This window comes from Rhinopithecus roxellana, chromosome 19, assembly GCF_007565055.1.
Source record: "Rhinopithecus roxellana isolate Shanxi Qingling chromosome 19, ASM756505v1, whole genome shotgun sequence".
Lineage (NCBI taxonomy): Eukaryota > Metazoa > Chordata > Mammalia > Primates > Cercopithecidae > Rhinopithecus > Rhinopithecus roxellana.
The window spans coordinates 24,944,883-24,967,383 of NC_044567.1; the positions used below are offsets into that span (position 1 = coordinate 24,944,883).

The 22,501-nt window shown below is 44.5% G+C and overlaps 1 long non-coding RNA gene across 1 annotated transcript in view; it reads left to right on the forward strand.

Annotated features, from left to right (window-relative positions):
- The window catches only part of LOC104672950, a 102,521-nt gene extending 82,587 nt beyond the window's left edge, over window positions 1-19,934 (forward strand). The window contains exon 3 of the long non-coding RNA XR_749463.2: window positions 19,882-19,934. This is a non-coding gene — a long non-coding RNA (uncharacterized LOC104672950). The remainder of the gene's footprint in view (window positions 1-19,881) is intronic.
- Window positions 19,935-22,501: the final 2,567 nt, after the last annotated feature.

Consider the following 22,501-nt stretch of genomic DNA (forward strand, 5'->3'; position numbering starts at 1 on the left):
AATTGTGAACACTAACTAGGAATACTTGAAATGGCTTTGTGTGATTAAAAGGTGCAGTACTCTTCAGGTGAAACCAAACCAGCATATCCTAGAATAATAGAAAATTTGGACATTATCTCAGTATCCTCTAAATCAATCTCTGAGCTTCTTTCATTTATTTACCTAAGTCTCCACTTTAGTATTTCCCAAATTGTCCCCTAACTCCTACTCAACTGTTTTTTCCCACAGTTTACTTACTTATTACGTTTATTATATCTGTCTGTCTCTCCCCGCCAGACTATAGGCCTCACAGGACCAGAGATCTCTGTTTTGTTCATTCAAGTATCCTAATTGCCTAAAATCATGTCTGGCTTGCAGTAGGCCACACTCAAATAATCTTTACTGAATAATGCTTATGTGACACCTAGAGCTTGTGTCAGAATATCTAGCTAGTACATCTTAATATCTCCCAGAAGAATAACAGTTACAATAAAATTCCGAGGCATAGTATGAAGTTTCTCTTTTTAGAAAGTTTTACGCTTCCAAACAAGCTGGAATAATAGTTCAATAAACATCCTAAACCTTTTACATATATTTACCAATCATTGACATTTCACCACATTTTCTGCTACACACATGTACACACATATAGCACTTTTTTTTTTTTTTTTTTTTTTTGAGATGGAGTCTCGCCCTGTCACCTGGGCTGGAGTGCAGTGGCACGATCTTGGCTCACTGCAACCTGACGGGGTTTCACTATGTTGGCCAGGCTGGTCTCGAATGCGTGACCTCGTGATCCACCCGCCTTGGCCTTCCAAAGTGCTGGGATTACAGGCATGAGCCACCGTGCCTGGCCAGCACAGTTTTTTAAAGGCAGGATGCAGCTGTCATGACACCTCACCCCTAAATATCTCATTATGGATCTCCTAGGAAAAGGTCATTCTAGTAAATAACCACAATAGCACTCACTACAATCAGACTAAGAGAATTAACATCAATTCAAGAAGACAATTTAATATACTATCGCCAGTGATCTTAAAAATGTCTAGCAGGCTTTCCTCCTCCCATCCAGGATCTACTCGAGGTTTACATATAGTATCTGGTTATCTCCTTGGTCTCTCTTAGTCTCAAAAAATCCCCACCTGTTGGTGTTTTCCATGACATTGAAGTTTTTTTTTTTTTTTTTTTTTTTTTTTTTTTGAGACGGAGTCTCGCTCTGTCGCCCAGGCTGGAGTGCAGTGGCCAGATCTCAGCTCACTGCAAGCTCCGCCTCCCGGGTTCACGCCATTCTCCTGCCTCAGCCTCCCGGGTAGCTGGGACTACAGGCGCCCGCCAGGTCGCCCGGCTAGTTTTTTGTATTTTTAGTAGAGACGGGGTTTCACCATGTTAGCCAGGATGGTCTTGATCTCCTGACCTCGTGATCCGCCCGTCTCGGCCTCCCAAAGTGCTGGGATTACAGGCTTGAGCCACCGCGCCCGGCCGACATTGAAGTTTTTGAGAATCTAGGCCAGTTAGCTTGCAGATTTTTCCAGATTCTGAATTTCCTTAATTGTTCCCTTATGTTTATTTGCAGGTTAAACAATCCCAGCAGAATTCTACATAGGGGTATTGTGTGTCTCAGTGCATTGTAACAGGAGGCCATCCATTGTTTTACTATTAGTGAAGCCAAGTGTGCTTGCTTGGTTAAGAGGGTATTCACCAGATCTGTCCGTGGTAAAGATACATTTTTCCCTTTGAATTTATTAATTTTTTATTTTGAGGCGGAGTCTCGCTCTGTTGCCCAGGCTGGAGTGCTGGAGTGCAGTGGCACGATCTCGACTCACTGCAACATCCACCTCCTGGGTTCAAGCAATTCTCCTGCTCAGACTCCCAAGTCGCTGGGATTACAGGCATGCGCCATCACAGCTGGTTAATGTTTGTATTTTTAGTAGAGATGGGGTTTCACCATGTTAGCAAGGCTAGTCTTGAACTCCTGACCTCAGGTGATCCGCCCACCTCAGCCTCCTAAAGTGCTGGGATTACAGGCGTGAGCCACCGCGCCCAGCCTGAATTTATTAATTGATCTGTGGGGTACAACTTTGGAACCATGTAATTATCGTATTCCCCAACATCCTTTCACTCAATTATTTTATCATTGATAATAACCAGACTGAATCAATTATTACATTGGCAGTTACAAATTCAAATTCTATCATTTGTCTACATTTATTAGCTGGCATGCTTCTGAATCACTGTGAATTCATAGAGCTTTTTTTTTTTTTTTTACATTTCATTTAACGGGTTATAATCCATTATTTTTTGATGTACAAAATACATCAAATTGTCCTAAATTTGGCAAGTGGGAACTCTAATGTTTGAAAGATCTTTATAATCATCTAATGTGTATATCACAAAACATGATGAGTTTGGAGGACATAAAACTCTAAAATGTAGCTGGGTGCAGTGTCTCACACCTGTAATCTCAGCACTTTGGGAGGCTGAGGCGGGCGGATCACATGAGGTCAGGAGTTCAAGACCAGCCTGGGCAACATGGTGAAACCCCATCTCTACTAAAAATACAAAAATTACCCTGGTATGGTGGTGGGCACCTGTAATCCCAGCTATTCAAGAGGCTGAGGAAGGAGAATCACTTGAATCTGGGAGCTGGAGGTTGCAGTAAGCCAAGATCATGCCACTGCACTCCAGCCTGGGCAACAGAGCAAGACTCTATCTCAAAAAGAAATTTAAAAACTCTAAAATGTAGACTATAGTCATATATATTTGTAATTTATTTTCATTTATATATATTTTTTGAGACAGGGTCTCACTCTGTCCCCCAGGCTGGAGTGCAGTGTCACCATCTTGGCTCACTGCAGCCTCCACCCCCCCGGGCTCAAGCAATCCTCCCACCTCAGCCTCCCAAGTAGCAGGGACTACAGGCACATGCCACCATCCCAGGCTAATTTTGTATTTTTTGTAGAGATAGGGTTTTACCATATTGCCTAGGCTGGTCTTGAACTCCTGGGCTCAGGCAATCCTCCAGCCTTGACCTCCCAAAGTGCTGGGATTACAGGTGTGAGTCACCATGCTCGGCCCTATTTATATATTTTTAAACACATTTTGGATAGTTTGTTGGCATAAAATGTTTGCCACCTGAAACAAGTTCAAAAACATCTGTTGACAATCCCCTTGATTTTCTTAGAAGATATATTATAGAACATTTTCTTTGAACTAGATGTTGATGTGTTGTAATAAGACTTCTTCCCAAGAAACTCAATGGATTTTGATCTTTATATGCTGAGTTTGTAACAAGATTTTAAATAACTTTTTTTTTTTTTTTTTTTTGAGACGGAGTCTCGCTCTGTCGCCTGGGCTGGAGTGCAGTGGCTGGATCTCAGCTCACTGCAAGCTCCACCTCCCGGGTTTATGCCATTCTCCTGCCTCAGCCTCCCGAGTAGCTGGGACTACAGGCGCCCGCCAACTCACCCAGCTAGTTTTTTGTATTTTGTAGTAGAGACGGGGTTTCACCGTGTTAGCCAGGATGGTCTCAATCTCCTGACCTCGCGATCCACCCCTCTCGGCCTCCCAAAGTGCTGGGATTACAGGCTTGAGCCACCGCGCCCGGCGATTTTAAATAACTTGAACCTCAACTTTTTAAAGTGGCCCAGGAAGAGTTGGGAAGTTAATACAACTGCATTGCATGCCAGATCGCTGTTGCATTTTCATTTCCTGAGCAATGTTGATGGACTGTGAAAATAGGAGAAAACTCTAAAGAGCCCCAAATAGAAAGGCTTGGGTTAGGCTGCAGGTAATAGAAAACCAGATAACAATGGTTTTACTCCATGGAGACTATATTTCTTCTCATGTAATAAGAAACCCAAAGGTATTCTGCTCAGGGCTAGTGGAGCTGCTCAATGATATCATTAAAGCTTCCTCTTTCTCTCCACTCCACCATCCTTAGTTTGTTGTTTTTGTCCTTGTGTTCACAAAATGGCTGCTGAACCTCTAAGCTATTGCATCTGTGTTCTAGGTCAGGAAGAAGAGGGAAGGGTCATGAGGCCAAATGGAATCATCCCTATTAAGAAACTTTTTCAGAAGCTCTAAGCAGATACTGTTCATAGCTTTTGGCTAGAATTGGAGCACATGCCCCCTTACTTACAAGGGAGTGTCTAGTAGAAGAAAACAAAGGAGAAAGGGGCTACAGCCAGGCGCGGTGACTCACGCCTGTAATCCCAGCACTTTAGGAGGCCTAGGCGGGTGACTCACGAGGTCAGGAGTTCGAGATCAGCCTGGCCAAGATGGCGAAACCCCGTCTCTACTAAAAATACAAAAATTAGCTGAGTGTGGTAGTGGGCGCCTGTAATCCCAGCTACTTGGGAGGCTGAGGCAGGAGAATCACTTGAACCCATGAGGCAGAGGTTGCAGTAAGTCAGGATCGTGCTACTGCATTCCAGCCTGGGCAACAGAGCAAGACTTCATCTCAAAAAAAAAAAAAAAAAAAAGAGAAAGGAGACTACAAATAGCTTTTTGATATCCAGTAAAACAGTATCTTCCACAGCCATGTAAATAGCAAGGTATCCTTAGTTGACACTTCAGGAAAAAGAAATATAAAGAAGTTAACATGGTCATAGTCTGTGTGTCTGCTACTCATAAAGCAAAATCATTGGAACACGTTCTATGTACTATTACTTCATTGGGAATGTGAAGATTGAAATGATACACTGCCGGTCAGGCAGAGTGGCTCACGCCTATAATCCCAGCACTTTGAGAGGTTGAGGCGGGTGGATCACCTGAGGTCACGAGTTTGAGACCAGCCTGGTCAAGATGGTGAAACTCTGTCTCTACCAAAAATACAAAAATTAGCCGGTCATGGTGGCGGGCACCTGTAGTCCCAGCCACTCCCAAGTGGGAGGCTGAGGCAGGAGGATCACTTGAACCCAGGAGGTGGAGGTTGCAGTGAGCCAAGATCCCACCATTGCGCTCCAGCCTGGGTGACAGAGCAAGACTCTGTCTTCAAAAAATAAATAAATAAACAATAAAATAAATAAAATAAAATGATATACTGCTTCATTTGCTCTCTAGAACATATTTTTGAAAGTTCCAAGTTGGAAGTTCTAGGACTCTGGACAATCAAGTGTACTCAGCTTCATGTTGCCTCTTCACTACAGTTTCTTTTCTGTTTGTTTGTTTGTTTGTTTGTTTGTTTGTTTGTTTTTTGAGACAGACTCTCCATCATCCAGGCTGGAGTGCAGTGGCGCAATCTCAGCTCACTGCAACCTCCACGTCTCAGGTTCAAGCAATTCTCCTGCCTCAGCGTCCCGAGTAGCTGGGAGTACAGGCGCATGCCACCATGCCCAGCTATTTTAAAATTTATTTTATTTTATTTTATTGTGTTTTTAGCAGAGACAGGGGTTTCACCATGTTGACCAGGCTGGTCTGGAACTCCTGACCTCTGGTGATCTGCCCACCTCGGCCTCCCAAAGTGCTGGGAATACAGGCATGAGCCACAGTGCCCGGCCTCTTTTTTTTTTTTTTTTTTTTGAGACAGGGTCTTGCTCTGTCACCCAGGCTGGAGTGCAGTGGCACAATCTTGGCTCACTGCAACCTCTGCCTCCCAAACTCAAGCAATCCTCCCACCTGAGCCTCCTAAGTAGCTGGGACTACAGGTGCGAGCCACACAACAGTTTCAAGTCCAATCAAAACACAGAGGAATTGAATCACTCCACTGAAGTAACTATTTCAGTCAGAAATATGTTCTTGGCCAGCCATGGTGACTCACCCACCACTATGGGAGGCCAAGGCAGGAGGATCAATTGAGCCCAGAAGTTTGAGACCAGCTTGGGCAACATGGCGAAACCCTGTCTCTACAAAAAATACAAAATTAGCCAGGCGTGGTGATGCATGCCTGTAGTCCACTACTTGGAAGCCTGAGGGGAGGATCGCTTGAGTCCAGGAGGTTGAGGCTGCAGTGAGCCATAATGCTGCACTCCAGTCGGGGGGACAGGGTGAGACCCTGTCTCAAAAAAAAAAAAATCAGTGTTGTCACCCAAAGTATAACTTAAAAACCACAGCGATATTACTCTACTTCCTTGTCTTAATAGGCAAAATATAAACATGTAAATTTTTAAAAATAAAACTGTTGCATTAGGCTGCAAGCTCTCTTACATCTTCTATATCTGAGATTGGCAAACTATAACTTACAGGCCAAATTTGGACTGCTGCCTGTTGTAAATAAAGTTTTATTAGAACACAGCCATATCTATTAGTTTATGTATTGTCTAAGGCTGCTTTGTGACTACAAAGGCAGATCTGAGTAGTTGTGATGGAGACTGAATGGACCTCAAAGCCTAAAATACTTACTATCTGGGCTGGGCATCATAGCTCATAACTGTAATCTCAGCATTTTGGGAGGCCAAGGTGGGTGGATCACCTGAGGTCAGGAGTTCAAGACCAGCCTGGCTAACATGGTGAAACCCTGTCTCTACTGAAAATACAAAAATTAGCCTGGCGTGGTGGCGGGCACCTGTAATCCCAGCTATTCAGGAGGCTGAGGCAGGAGAATCGCTTGAACCCGGAAGGTGGAGGTTGCAGTGAGCTGAAATGGTACCACTATACTCCATCCGGGGGCACAGACTGGGACTCGGTCTCAAAAAACAAAGAAACAAAGAAACAAAGTAAAATACTATCTGACACTTTTTATAGAAAAAGTTTTATTTATCTTTTTAAATTTTCATTTATTTATTTCATTTTATTTATTTATTTATTTATTTTTATTTTTATTTTTTTTGAGGCGGAGTCTCGCTCTGTCGCCAGGACTGGAGTGCAGTGGCCAGATCTCAGCTCACTGCAAGCTCCGCCTCCCGAGTTTATGCCATTCTCCTGCCTCAGCCTCCCGAGTAGCTGGGACTACAGGCGCCCGCCACTTCGCCCGGCTAGTTTTTGTATTTTTAGTAGAGACGGGGTTTCACCATGTTAGCCAGGATGGTCTCGATCTCCTGACCTCGTGATCCGCCCGTCTCGGCCTCCCAAAGTGCTGGGATTACAGGCTTGAGCCACCGCGCCCGGCCTATTTATTTATTTATTTATTTATTTATTTATTTATTTATTTATTTATTTAAGACAGAGTCTCACTCTGTCGCCCAGGCTGGAGTGCAGTGGCCCGATCTCAGCTCACTGCAACCTCTGCCTCCCAGGTTCAAGCAATTCTCCCTGCCTCAGCCTCCCAAGTAGCTGGGATTACAGGCACCCACCACCATGCCTAGCTGATATTTTTTTTCTTTTTTCATTTTTTCTTTTGTATTTTTAGTAGAGACGGGGTTTCACCATGTTAGCCAGACTGGTCACAAACACCTGACCTCAGGTGATTCACCTGCCTTAGCCTCCCAAAGTGTTGGGATTACAGACGTGAACCACGGCACCCGGCCTATTTATTTATTTATTTATTTATTTATTTATTTTTTGTTTGTTTTTTGAGACAGAGTCTCGCTCTGTCGCCCAGGCTGGAGTACAGTGGTGCGATCTCGGCTCACTGAAAGCTCCGCCGCCTCCCGGGTTCATGCTATTCTCCTGCCTCAGCCTCCCTAGAAGCTGGGACTACAGGCGCCCGCCACCATGCCCGGCTAATTTTTTTGTATTTTTAGTAGAGACAGGGCTTCACCGTGTTCGCCAGGATGGTCTTGATCTCCTGACCTTGTGATCCGCCTGCCTCGGCCTCCCAAAGTGCTGGGATTACAGGCGTGAGCCACCGCGCCTGGCCTATTTATTTATTTTTAAGACAGGGTCTTGCTCTGTCATTCAGGCTAGAGTGCAATGGCACCATCATGGCTCATTGCAGCTTTAACCTCTTGGGCTCAAGCAGTCTTCCTGCCTCAGCCTCCCAAGTAGCTGGAACTACAGGCATGCCCCACCACATCCAGCTAATTTTTTAAATTTTTTGTAGGATGAAGATGAAGAGATGGAGTCTTCCTGTGTTGCCCAGGCTCTTCTCGAACCCCTGGGCTCAAACAACCCTCCCGCCTCGGCCTCCTAAACAGCTGGGATTACAGGTGTGAACCACGGCACCTGGCCTATTATCTTTACTTTGCATATATTAGGTGCTCAATAAATGTTTCATGATTTATTGAACGAATATATTGGAGCTTTCCAGTTGGACATAAAAAATTAACAAACTAGCTCTTTATACAAATTTCTAGGCACGATAGTCAATTTTAACAAATCGTAACACAAAGCATTTTACAGTTCCCCAATTTACCTGGCATTTGCTTGTTTCCTTGTCATTTGTTATTTAGAAGAAGACCACATGCCTTGAAAAACTCGTTAGTGCTTTAGCATTCCAGATTGCAAAATCCTCTGTATTCAAGTTTTCAAAGAGTTGGCCTTTGATAGCTAAATATGTATGTCTCATTGATATGTTTTATTTGGCTCACAGAGTACTGTTGTTTGTTTTTAAGCAACATTAGCTGCCAACATTTAAAAATAAGGTGACTTCACATAATAATCCAAGTTTCCCGCTTCTCCTGAAAATTGGAAAGATCTAGCAATGTGGGTACATGGTTTGGTTAGGCCCATAATTACCTGGGCCTGGTTGCTTCTGCTTCCTTAGATGGAGTGAGTACTCTCCTGTCTCCCCACCACTCCCAACAGCCTTACCTCTGGCTGCTTCCATCCAGGTACCATATCTGTGTGGCTTTTCTATAGACATTTGTATTGCGGATCCTTAATCTAGGGGAGTATCTTTTGCTACAAAGGCCCCTGAACTGCAACAGTAGCTGAAAACCATACATTTGCTTCATTTTCCAGACTTGAAAACAGATTTGTCCCTCTAAAGACAAAACAGGAAAGAATGACAATGCTATTAAGATGATGGCTTTCATTCCAGCTAAAAGGCAACTTCATCCTCCCACCCCCTCTTTCCTTTTTCAAACAAGCCTGAGGACTTCACCCTCTTGCCTTTCCGTTATTCAGCTCCTTCCACCCACTCCATCTCCTGGTGTTGTTTACCTTAAACCCTGGGGTACTGCCTCTCCCCAGTTCCCTGCTTCCTTGCTGACTTTAAAAACAACCTTGGTCATTTTTGTTTTTAGAGTTTTACTGCTAATCACTGCAGTGAAACATACAGGAAATAACAGTACAGAGGAAATTATAACGTTTAGAAGACTTTGTAGCTCTTAGTCATAGTCCCTGATTCCCTTAAAGCGGTGGCACCTGGAAGTGCATTATTTTTAGTCTCTCCTGTTAGACCCTCATAGCTGGTGGATGGAGAACAGAAAGGAAGAGTCTACCCTGCCTTGATAGAAGAGGAACCACTAGGTGGCAGCACAGGGCGTGTCTTTTCAGGTCTTTCTGCAACAGGCAGGCGGATGTGAGGCACCAAATTTTCTAGGAAGGGAGAACTTAGTACCATCTCCGGGCAAGCATTTGGGCTGAGACCAATGGGAGAATACAAGTCAGCCAAGAGACTCCAGTCACATTGGGCTGTCAAGGAGCCAGCGGTGGAATTCTTGTCTCTTTGCCTTTCTCCTGATAAGTTGGCTGTTAGCTAACCTGTTGGGGTGGCTAGGAATCTTCCAGCCCAATACCTTCATTAAACAGATAAGTAAACCAAGGCCCTGAGAGATCTGGCTCTCCTTTTTTTTTTTTCTTTTTTTTTTTTGTGAGACAAGATTTTCCTCTGTCACCCAGGCTGGGGTGCAGTGAGGCAATCATAGCTCACTACAGCTTTCAACTCCCAGACCCAAGAACCTCAACCTCCTGAGTAGCTGGGACCACAGGCGTGTACCACCAGGCCCAGCTATTTTTTAAATTTTTTTGTAGAGATGGCGGGGGGGCGGGTCTTGCCATGTTGCTCAGGCTGGTCTCAAACTCCTGGCCTCAAGCGATCTTCCCAGCTCAGATTCCAAGGTGTTAGGATTACAGGTGTGAGCCATGGCACCTGGCCTTGACTTTCCTCTTGTTGGTGTCATGCTAGGAGTCCAGCCAAGTGTCTTTCTGGTTTCATTAGTGCCAGCTTATCCTTCTGGTCTGTCCCTCCCAGTTAAAAAGCATTTATTGGCTAGGATCATGCCTGTAATTCCAACACTTCAGGAGGCTGAGGTAGGAGGATCACTTGAGCCCAGGTGTTTGAGACAAGCCTGGGTAACATAGTGAGACCCTATCTCTATTTAAAAAGAAAATAGAAAAACATTTATTGAAGTCATTTAGTATGGTTAAAGACTAATTTTCTTAGCTTCAGAGGTGAAACTAAGAGGGAATTCTTTGCCTCTGATGAAGTGGGACTTTCCACAGGAAACAGAGGCTTACCAGGCACAGGAAAATAAAAGCTTTATGTGTGCTTCCAGCTACCTAACCCACCTGGGGGAAAAGCAAAGGCCCCTGGTCCAGAAAAGGGGGTGTTACAGCTGTCAGCACTCTATGAAGACTAGACTGTTTTCCCTTTTTATGGGATCAGCTGGTGTAATTGTGGCATTTATCAAGAGAATCCTAGCATTGCAGGGCTAGGCCATGCATACCCAAAATAACTCACCAATCTTCTCAAATTACATTAGTAAAACTATTTGTATTCCTAGATTTAAATGCGAATTCAAACAACTGCACTATAACAAAAGCATGTCCTCAGGCTTCAGTTAATTTAGGGGGCAGTCTAGTGATCAAAGAGGAAATGCCTTATTGCAAGGTAGAATTTGCTTGAAGGGCTTGGGCCTCAGAAGGGAATTTTAATTTTCCTAGAATACTACCAAAAGTCTTGCTTGCTTATGTTGAAGCACTATTCTGGGAGTTACAAAGCCTTGCCACTCAAGTGTGGTCCTCCAACCAACAGCCACACTGAGGTTGGCAATGCAGAATCTAGCCAGGCATGGTGATACATGCCTATAGTCTCAGCTCCTTTGAGAAGCTGATGTGGGAGGGTTGCGTGAGCCCAGGAGTTCACGGTTGCAGTGAGCTATGACAGAACCACTGCACTCCAGCCTGGGCGGCAGGGCAAAACTCCATTAGGAAAAAAAAAAGGAAGGAAAGAAAGAAAGAAAACGAAGGAAGGAAGGAAAGAAAAGGAAGAAAGAAAGAGAGAGAAGAAACAAAGAAAGAAAGATAAGGAAATGCAGAATCTCAGGTCCAACCCATTCCTACTAAATCAACTCTGAATTTTAATAAGAAGCGTTTAACATTAATAAACATGTAACAGTTAACATTAATAAGCATATAACATATAACAGTAATAAGCATTTAACGTGCTTGTTAAAGTTTAAGCAGCACTGCTTTAGGATATCCAAGAGAAAAGGCCAAGAACAACAGCAACCAAACAAACCATACCCTTTCTCCTCCCAAACAGTCCCCATCTCAAGGAGCTCATAGACTGGTTTAGGAACACAAACCACACATATGGAAAGTGGCATGAAAATGATCATTAGGTGGCTCACGCCTGTAATCCCAGCACTTTGGGAGGCCAAGGCGGGCGGATCACGAGGGCAGGAGATCGAGACCATCCCAGCTAACACGGTGAAACCCCGTCTCTACTAAAAACACACACACACACACACACACACAGAGTAAAAAGAAAAAAAAAAAAAAAGGATGTCATTAATGCCGCATGGGCTTCCCTAGGACATGTAGGACACACACATTTGGAGAGGTTGCAAAAGAATGATTACAGTTAAGAGGCCGGGTGCGGTGACTCACGCCTGTAATCCCAGCACTTTGGGAGGTGGAGACAGGCAGATTACTTGAGGCCAGGAGTTTGAGACCAGCCTGATTAACATGGTGAAACCTCATCTCTACTAAAAATACAAAAAAGCCAGGTGTGCTGGCGTGCACCTGTAATCTCAGCTACTCGGGAGGCTGAGGCAGGAGAATCGCTTGAACCCAGGAGGCGAAGGTTGCAGTGAGCCCAGATAGGACCAGTGCACTCCGGCCTGGATGACAGAGTAAGACTCTGTCTCAAAAAAGGAAAAAAAAAAAAAAAAAAAAAAAAAAGACTGATTATAGTTAAGAGGGGTCAGTCTGGGCAGTCTTCCTGCAGGTGGTGAGATTTTCCTTGGCTCTTGAATAAGGTGATAAGCATGTATTAATGGAGATGGAAAGGACAGAGAAGGGCATTGCAAGTGGACAGACCAGGACAAATCTGTGAGGAGGCAAATTGTAAATTCTAGACAGTGGCCTGCAAATACTTAGTTCTTTTATGCATGTTCCCAGACTTTCATTACATCCTTGCGGCTACACACACGTCACACATTAATGGGGCTGCACACACACGTTATTTCGTCGCATGTTACATTCTAGTCAGTGGTTCTCATGAGACTTCTTCAGATGTGTTTACCCACAGGCAGACTTTTTCTTTGGATTCTTACAGGCAGGTCTTCACCTCTTCCTCTCTTCTGTCTTCAGCTGTGTTGGCTAGCTCTTCTTTCTAATCCGGTGGAAGGAAATCCCTTACATGTGCATTCTCCTGAATTGCTAGAGCCTTTCTTAACACTGGTGCAAATCTTCTCTGTAAAGCTCTTAATCAGATCTCATAAACGATTAGCCCAAATGCGTTTTCAGTTTCTAAAGTTAATCATCCTCGAGGGCCAGGAGTTAACATGAAAATGGGGAACTTGCGGTTGTTCCCCTGTCTTAACATCCAGATTTCGTTTGCAAAGTAAAAGTCATTCCACAGAAGATGAAATCAAGAGTCTCAGCGCGTATTTTCCAAATGAGGTGGTGTGATTGTATCCTCCTCATCCTTGCACATATGTGGCAACCTAAAGAGTTGTCCCAGAGGTGAAACAGTGGGATGAAGTGAAGACTGTCAGAGCAGCCCCCTGGGCACCTGAGGGGAAGCACACAAGGGGAGCTGACCCCACAGCTTCCTGAAGCAACACCAGGAAATGAGACTCCAGATCATTTGGGGGGACATAATACCCTTTATATAGTTCTTTAGAAGAGTTTACCCAGGCTGGGTATGGTGGCTCATGCCTGTAATCCCAGCACCTTTGGAGGCTGAGGCGAGAGGATTGCATGAGCCCAGTTCAACACCAACCTGGGCAACACAGGGAGACCCTGTCTCTGCAATTTTGTTAATTAGCCGGGCATGTTGGCACACGCCTGTGGTCCTGGCTACTCCGTAGGCTGAGGCAGGAGGATCGCTTGGACCCAGAAGACAGGCTGCAGTGATGCAGTGAGCCAAGATCATGCTACCTGGATGACAGAGCAAGCCCCTGTCTCAAAACAAAACAAAAGGAATAGTTCACCCATAAGCTGAGAGCCTCTTCCCTTGTCTGAGCCTTGCTGTGGGTTGCTGAAATCAGCGTGGAGCACTGGGTCTGTTGGGGTGGTGTATGCTCATCAGCTTCAGGGCTGTAGATTCCTTTGCCCAGCAACGCCCTGGCAAGGATAGTGTTGACTGCCCAACAGCAGCCAAGTGTTCATCTCTGTCAGGGCCTATCGGCAAGCAGCTTGTCACCAGCTGCCCAGCACACCCGGAAAAAAATGGTTCCTGTGTTCACACAGATAATTTGGGTTGATAGGAATAGCATCAGGGGAAGACAATGGTGTCACCAAATCAATACTTGGGCTTCACAAATTAAAGTCTTGGCTCTGGCCCTGAGTTTATATTCAGGAGGGCACGACTCCTGGACAGAGACTAACTGCAACAGACATTTTGCTCCCAACAACAGCGAATTCTCTTTTCTTCATAAGGAGTCAACTAGAGACTTGATATATTAAAGAAAATCCATTGAGGCTCATGCCCATAATCCCAGCACTTTGGGAGGCCGAGGTGGGTGGATTGCTTGATCTCAGGACTTTGAGACCAGCTTGGGCAACATGGTGAAACCCTGTCGCTGCTTAAAAAAAAAAAAAAAAAAAAAAGTATGTATATAGAGAGAGAGAGACAGACAGACAGACAGAGAGAGACAGAGAAAATCCATTGAGAGCATCCATTAACTGTGAATTTATGTTTGTTGTGGCATCTCTCTAGAAAATAATGTTGGTAAGCCAGAAGAGGGGACCTGCATGCTGGCATAAATGAAGATTTCTACACTCATGTTTGTAGCAGCATTATTCACAAAAGCCAAAAGGTGGGAGCCAATCAAGTCCATTGATGGTAAACAAAATATGGTAGATACATACAGCAAAATATTCAACTTCAAAAGGAAGGAAATTTCAACATATGCTACAACATGGATGAAACTTGACAACCTTATGCTAAGTGAAATAAGACAGTCACAGAAAAGCAAGTACAGTATGATTCCACTTCGATGCAGTACCTAGAGTAGTCAAGTTCATAGAGACAGAAAGTACAATGGTGGGCCGGGCACGATGGCTCACGCCTGTAACCCCAGCACTTTGAGAGGCTAAGGCAGGCAGATCACAAGGTGAGGAGATCGAGACCATCCTGGCTAACACGGTGAAATCCTGTCTCTACTAAAAACACAAAAAAAATTAGCCGGGTGAGGTGGCGGGCGCCTGTAGTCCCAGCTACTCTGGAGGCTGAGGCAGGAGAATGGCGTGAACCCGGGAGGCGGAGGTTGCAGTGAGCTGAGATCGTGCCACTGCACTCCAGCCTGGGAGACAAAGCGAACTCCGTCTCAGAAAAAAAAAAAAAAAAAAAAAGTAGAATGGTGGTTGCCAGGGGCTGGAGGGAGGGGGTAATGGGGAGTTATTTTTTAACATGTACAGAGTTTCCGTTTGGGAAGATGAAAACACTAGAGATGATATAGTGATGGATGCACAACAGTGTGAATGTCTTTAATGCCACTGAACCGTACACTTAAAAATGGTTAAAATGGTAAATTTATGTTATGTACATTTTGCCACAATAGGAAAAAAAAAAAAAATGAATCTTTTACTCATCAGCCAGAGAGCAAGTCTTGTATTTAAATGGATCACAACATTGTGGACTCTGTGGAGATTTCTTAGAAATGTACAGTAGAGTAGAAAGGGGTTAGCCTCTGGTTGAGTTTGCTTTTGGACATATATTAGTAGTCAAAGAGGCTGACAAACTGATTACTTATCAATCAGTCATGCAAAATAAAACACAGATTGCAACACAGTGCCCTAAGTTTTACCAACTAGGCAGTTTTCCTATCTTGTAGATCAGGGCTTTTCAAACTTGAATGTGCATGGAATCACCCAGGCATCTTGTTTAAAACACAGTTTTGGATTCAGTATGTTTGGGGTGGAGCTTCAGATTTTCGTCTGTACAACCAGTTCCCAGGGGATGCTGATTCTACTGGTCCAGGGACCCAGTTTCAAGCAGCAAGAGTGTAGACCTCTTCGTAATTAAGATTCCTTTCTTTGCTCGTTTGGCCAGAAAAAAAAAGGTTCCTGTCCACACCTTGGAGGTAACAGCCTCCTCATTAAAATCGAACACAGGCATCTCCAGATTCAGATGGAAGAAAAGTCTGTGGGAGATAGGAATTATTCCTGGGATCCTCTCGTTTTGTTACTTACTGCCATCAAAAGTCAGGTTTCAGGGATTAGTTCCATCTTTTTCTCCACCAAACCATGGACATACTGTAAATAAATCCCTTGCAGTTATTCTCTTTAGGTATAGACCAGATCAGCTGCAATTTCAAAAGAAAGAGAGAAAGAGAGAAAGAAAGAAAAGAAAGAAAGAAAGAAAGAAAGAAAGAAAGAAAGAAAGAAAGAAAGAAAGAAAGAAAGAAAGAAAGAAAGAAAGAAAGAGAAAGAAAGAAAGAAAGAAAGAAAGAAAGAAAGAAAGAAAGAGAAAGGAAGGAAGGAAGGAAGGAAGGGAGGGAGGGAAAGAAAAGAAGAAGGGAAGGAAGGAAGGGAAGAAAAGAAAGAAAGAGAGAGAATGGGAAATAAGAAAAATATGAGGAGCAAAGGACTTCCTTTGAAGTCCTCTAACATAATCATTCAGCATCTCCTCATTGCTTTTAGGCTCAAGCTCCGAATCCTTAGAAGGGCTTCCGGGGTCTGATGAGGTACCTGCCCACCTGACTCATCTCTCACTCTTCCCCTCCTTGTACTCTGTGTTCAGTCATATTGAATTTTTTTTTCTTTCTCACAGTTGTTCTCTTTGATCTGGAAGCTTGTCCCTCCTTGTAACACCTGGTAGGCATTGTCTCTTCTGGAAAGACTTTACGCCACTGCCCTCGTTTGCTGCCCTCTGAGTTAGGTTGTCTTTCGCTGTCTTCATTTGCACACTGTGCTTACCTCTGGCACAGCACTTCTCAATATATTTCCATTGTATTCCCCTGTCTATGTCCCCCACTGAACCGTGAGCTCCTTGAGGGATGGAAAGATGTCTTTTGCCCCTAGCACAGTGTCTCGAACATATGAGGTCCTCAACATTGAAAGAATGGGCAAATGAAAAAGAACTGTAACATTGTATGACATTTGAAGAAGACATTGCTGGCTGGGTGCAGTGGCTTACGCCTGTAATCCCAGCACTTTGGGGGGCTGAGGCAGGTGAATCACTTGAGGTCAGGAGTTCGAGACTAGCCTGGCCAACATAGCAAAAACCCGTGTCTACTAAAAATACAAAAAATTATCTGGGTGTGGTGGCACGTGCCTGTAGTCCCAGCTACTCGGGAGGCTGAGGCATGAGAATTGCTTGAACCTGGGAGGCAGAGGTTGCAGTGAGCCACGGTCACTGCACTCCAGCTTGGGCAACAGAATGAAGAATAAGAAAGAGGAGGAGAAGGAGGAGGAAGAAGAAGAAGGAGGAGGAGGAAAGGGGGAAGGAGGAGGAGAAGGGGGAGGGGGAGGAAGAGGAGGAAGAAATTGCTTAGTTCCTAAAATACCATGATGTTGCCCTCAGAAAGACTTTCGTAAAGGCCAAACACATTGACACCAATTTCTGTGTTCCAGAAACTGCAACTGAACTCCTCTGTTCTGATAAATTGTATTACCCCAGCTTCCTCATTTTATACTGCTGACCATGTATCTTCTCCTGAAGACCAAATATAAAGAAATACACAAGGCGGTAGTAGTAATTTTTAATAGAATTTGAGGAAAGGTAGAATCTCTTCTAATATTGTACGGTTTTTATTCCTAATTTGACCCTAAAATAACACTTTAAAATTGCGATGTTTCCAGATTTGAGGTCTCTGGGCATCTAGCAGTTACTAGCAGTCTCCAAATTGGTACATCTATATGTCTATATATAGATCATGGCACAGATACTGCCTGCTTTATACAAAGTACTGTGCCAGGAGTTCCTAGTGTCACAGGCTTTGCTCTTTAATGGGGAAATGTCACAAATGCTACACTAGAATTCTCAGCAGCTCTGGCCTACTTGACTGCCTCCTCCTTCTCTTGTCTCCTGTGCCTTCTAAGATGTCGGTCTCTGCCAGTTCTCCTGGCTGTTCTCTGGACACCTCTTTTTACTTTCCTTTTCTGGCTCCCCTTTGATCAATCCATTTATGTTAGTGCTCTGTAGGGTCTGTGCTGGTGTCTCTTATCTTCTCACTTTCCAGCTGTACTTGGTGGGTGTATGCCCTTTATGTCCATAGCCTCGGCACCTATTTATTCCCAGCTCAGTCTCTAGCCTTCAGCTCTCTCATTAACTCTAGGCAGAGATTTCCAACTGCCAGTGGGGCTTGTCCACTTGAATGTTGCATGGGCATCTTAAACACAGCATGTCATTATCCTATCTTTATCTTTCCTCCTGTTCTTCTATACCCTACTGTGGTTAATGGCACTTTTGTTTCCTCAGCTACATGGGCTAGTAGCTTCTAAGTCATTCTTTTATTTATTTATTTGAGACAGGGTCTCACTCTGCCACCCAGGCTAGAGTACAGTGGCTTAATCATTGTGCATCACAGCATCAACCTCCTGGGCTCAGGTGATCCTCCCACCTCAGCCTCCTGTGTATCTGGGACTCCAGGCACGTGCCACCAAGCCTGGCTAATTTTTTGCTTTTTTTTTTTTTTTTTTTTTTTTTTTTTTTTTGTAGAAATGAGGTTTCAGCCATGTTTCCCAGGTTAGCCTCAATTCCTGGGATCAAAGGACCCACCCACCTCAGCCTCCCAAAGCGTTGGGATTACAGGCATGAGCCGCCACACCCAGCCCCAAGTCATTCTTTTTTTTTTTTTTTTGAGACGGAGTCTCGCTCTGTCGCCCAGGCTGGAGTGCAGTGGCCGGATCTCAGCTCATTGCAAGCTCCGCCTCCCGGGTTCACGCCATTCTCCTGCCTCAGCCTCCCGAGTAGCTGGGACTACAGGCGCCCGCCAGGTCGCCCGGCTAGTTTTTTGTATTTTTAGTAGAGACGGGGTTTCACCATGTTAGCCAGGATGGTCTCGATCTCCTGACCTTGTGATCCGCCCGTCTCGGCCTCCCAAAGTGCTGGGATTACAGGCTTGAGCCACCGCGCCCGGCCCCCAAGTCATTCTTAATGCCTTCTTTCCCTACATCATCTTCCTTCCAACCAATAACCAAGCCTTGTTGATTTAATCTCTCAGTTCTTCCTTGAACCCATTCTGTTCCCTCTTTTTCAATCATCAAGATGTTATCACTTTTCACCTAGACTAGTGAAATATCCTCCCTGTTGATTTCTTGACCTCCAGTCCTTCCCCACTACTACTCTTCCTTCAGACTGCTGCCAGAACATCTTTCTAAAGCCCAAATTTGATCTTGTCAATCATTTACTTAAAATTCTTCAACAAATCCCTTTGTCTACACAGTTCAAAGCCCATAGCAAGATCTATGAAGCTCTATGTGACTTACCTTTTACCCCACTTACGTTTTCAGCCTCCTCTGCTGACACTCTCCCTACATACCCAAAGATCCCCATATACCAAACCACTCAGCATTTCCTCACACATCATTCTGGCTCCTCTTTCAGGGGCTTTCCAGCTACTTTGGAAATTCAGCCTAGGAAACTCCTGTTATTGTCAAGATCCATTCAAATATCACCTCGTTTGGGAAGACTTCACCTCCAAGCACTCAGGGCATATTTCTATTATAGCACCTCTCATGTTAGATTATATATATTTTTTCTTTTAGAGACAAGGTCTTATTCTGTAACTCAGGCTAGAATGCAATGGCACAATCATAGAGTACTGCAATTTCCAACTCCTGGCCTCAAGTAATCCTCCCACCTTGACCTCCCAAAGTGCTGGAATTGCATGTGGAAGCCACTGTGCTCAGGCTATAATTATGTTTTATATGCCTCCTCCCCTCCTAGACTGAGCTACAGAAACCATGTCTCACTCTATTTTGTATTCTGGCCCTTGGCACAATACTTAGCACATATCAAGCCTTGCATCAATGTTCAATGAGTAACCAAATAATTGAATGAATAAATAACCGACTGTGATACAAGTTAGAATAAGAGCAGTAGGCAAGGTACACATAAACCGCTGCTGTAGGGCATTCAGAGGACTGGGTCACATTTCTTTCAACAACCAAATAAGACTTCATATAATTGATTGCCATCTCTCCACTTACCCCTATATCTTTGTTTATGACTTAACACAAAGTCTGTTCATTCCATCCCAGGTATAGCCCACTTCTTCTCCAGCCTCCACCCAAATACTGAAACTAGTTTTCTCTTTTCTGTCTCTTGTATAATAGATCTTTAGTTCATTTTAGCTTTGCATATAACTTTTATAATAATTTACCTATTTATAAAGGGAGTTCCCCTCTTTATTCTAAGAAGGATTTTTTTTTTTTTTTTTTTTTTTTTGAGAGGAGTCTCGCTCAGTTGCCCAGGCTGGAGTGCAGTGGCGCGATCTCGGCTCACTGCAAGCTCCACCTCCCAGGTTCACACCATTCTCCTGCCTCAGCCTCCCGAGTAGCTGGGACTACAGGCGCCCGCCACCTCGCCCGGCTAATTTTTTGCATTTTTAGTAGAGATAGGGTTTCACCGTGTTAGCCAGGATGGTCTCGATCTCCTGACCTTGTGATCCACCCGCTTCGGCCTCCCAAAGTGCTAGGATTTAAGTGCCTGCCTCATAAACTGATTGTCTGTTTTTATTATAGCTTCTTGTATAGAAGATACCCCAAAAAATGTTTGCTGAATGAAGAAATAAAGGATTGCTCAGGCACCACTGGCACATCAACTTGCTTAGTAAGTACTCATGCCTCTTAAGAACTGGCCAAGGGCCGGGCGTGGTGGCTCACGCCTGTAATTCCAGCATTTTGGGATGCCAAGGTGGGCAGATCACAAGGTCAGGAGTTCGAAACCAGCATGGCCAACAAGGTGAAATCCTGTCTCTACTAAAAATACAAAAACTTAGCCGGGTGTGGTGGCATGTGCCTGTAATCCCAGCTACTCGGGAGGCTGAGGCACAAGAATCGCTTGAACCCAGGAGGAGGAGGTTGCAGTGAGCCGAGATCGTGCCATTGGACTCCAGCCTGGGCAGCAGGGCAAGACACTGTCTCGAAAAAAAAAAAAAAAAAGAACTGGCCGAGGTCTTAACTGGAGCACTCTCTCTACCCTGCATGTTTGACGGAATTTCTGTCCATTTTCAATTCATTTTGGTAATACGTTTTTCACACAGGTCTGTGGAACTTAGAACACCGAAGGCCTGTGTATCTTCATGGCTCACAGCTCATGCTGTGTTGACTTGTCCCGCTGTGGTTAATGTTTAGCCCCTAAACCATCAGCTGAATGTCCTTAAATCTGAAAGCATAATGAACACACGCCAATAGATAGCTTAGGTTTATTTGGTGACTTGCACCACGTACTTTGTGAATATCATCTCAGTCATCCTTTTAGCATCTCTCTCAGGCACATACTATCCTCTGTGATGGCTCATGCCTGTAATCCCAGGCCTTTGAGAGGCTAAGGCGGGCAGATCACTTGAGGCCAGGAGTTCGAGACCAGCCTCGCCAACATGGTGAAACCCCATCTCTACCAAAAATACAAAAATTAGCCAGGTATGGTGGCATGCGCCTGTAATCCCAGCTACTCGGGAGGCTGAGGCAGGAGAATCATTTGAATCCAGGAGGCAGAGGTGGCAGTGAGCCGAGATTGCACCACTGCCCTTTAGCCTGGGTGACAGAGTGAGACCCCATCTCAAATGAATAAATAAGTACGTAAGGGAAAAGCGATCACACAGCAGAATACAGCCTAAGGGTAACTACTGAAGGGACAGATCAAGGAGCAAAGTCTATCATGTATCAACCTCTACAATGTCCCCAAGGGTCAGCTGTGTATAGGGACCCACACAGAATTTGGAATCCAAATACATCTCTGGATCCCCAGGCCTGTGTTTGACTCTCCAGGTAGTAATGAGATGTCTCCATTTTCTGTAGGCTGAATGATTCCCTCAGAGCAGAAGTATAAACTTATTTAATGTTTTTCCTTCTATCATAAACAGTTATCGGTTGTGGCCCTTTCTCCCTTCCAAATAGGTACCCAAATTTTTGGAATTGGAAAGAGCCCAAGTCTCCCATATCAGGGGTGGGCCCCACTGGGTGTGAGCCAATCAGTGTCTTCTGCCCTGTGAGCTCCTGATTTATGCTGGTCTATAACCTGAGATGGCCTTCTCGGGATAGACCCCCAGGGATTGCTGGAACTTGGACTCTTGTCAGCCTGGTAAATGGTATGTCTTAGATCTGCTGCAGCCGTCGCGGAAAGCTTGAAGCTGCCAGGAGAGAGGGGTTCCAACATGTGGTGGCTAAAGAATGAATCCAACTCAGAGGAAGCAGAGCCAAGAAATGGATCCATGCCGTTTGAATCTTGGATCAAATTGTGCCTGGATCTCCAGTGAGACAATAAATTCCTGTATTACTCAAGCCTATTTGAGGTTGTTTTCTTTCACTTGAAACATTAAACTTTTAAATTGATACACCCTAGTTAAATTATAAACTGTGTGACAGCAGAGAGTGTGTCTCCCTCTCTTTTTTCTTTCTTTCTTTCATTCTTTTTTTTTGCTTTGAAACAGAGTTTCACTACTGTCGCCCAGGCTGGAGTGCAGTGGCCTGATCTTGGCTCACTGCAACCTCCGCCTCCTGGGTTCAAGTGATTCTTGTTCCTCTGCCTCCCGAGTAGCTGGGACCACAGGTATCTGCCACCCCACCCAGCTGATATTTTGTATTTTTGGTAGAGATGGGGTTTCACCATGTTGGCCAGGCTGGTCTCAAACTCCTGACCTCAAGTGACCAACCAGCTCGGCCTCCCAAAGTGCTGGGATTACAGGCGTGAGCCACCACGCCTGGCCCAAGATTGTGTTTCTCTTGATCACCTATGTGTTCCCTGGCACATAGTAAGGATTCAATAAATAACTTTTGAATGGATGCATTTTAGCTGCACGGAACACCCATAAACTCTCTTTTACTCAGCTGACAGCTAAGGAATCTGGTGTTCTGTAAGAAAGTGATGATGTGGATCTAGAAGTCGGACCTTACCCCAATGCTGGCATTTTCCTAATCACAGGAAATCTTCCAGTAAATACATTGGGGTCTTTGAGGAGGCCCCAAAATAGCAGTCTGCTCCCTTCTCTGTGAATTTTGAATTGAATCAGAAGATAGCAGCAAGCTAGATGAGGACCAAAAATAACCTTTTCTACTGATAAAGCTGATATTAGAGAACGTGGCTTATATCATCAGACAAACGAGCTTCCTGATACTCAACTTCAGAATTAGGCAGACTTGG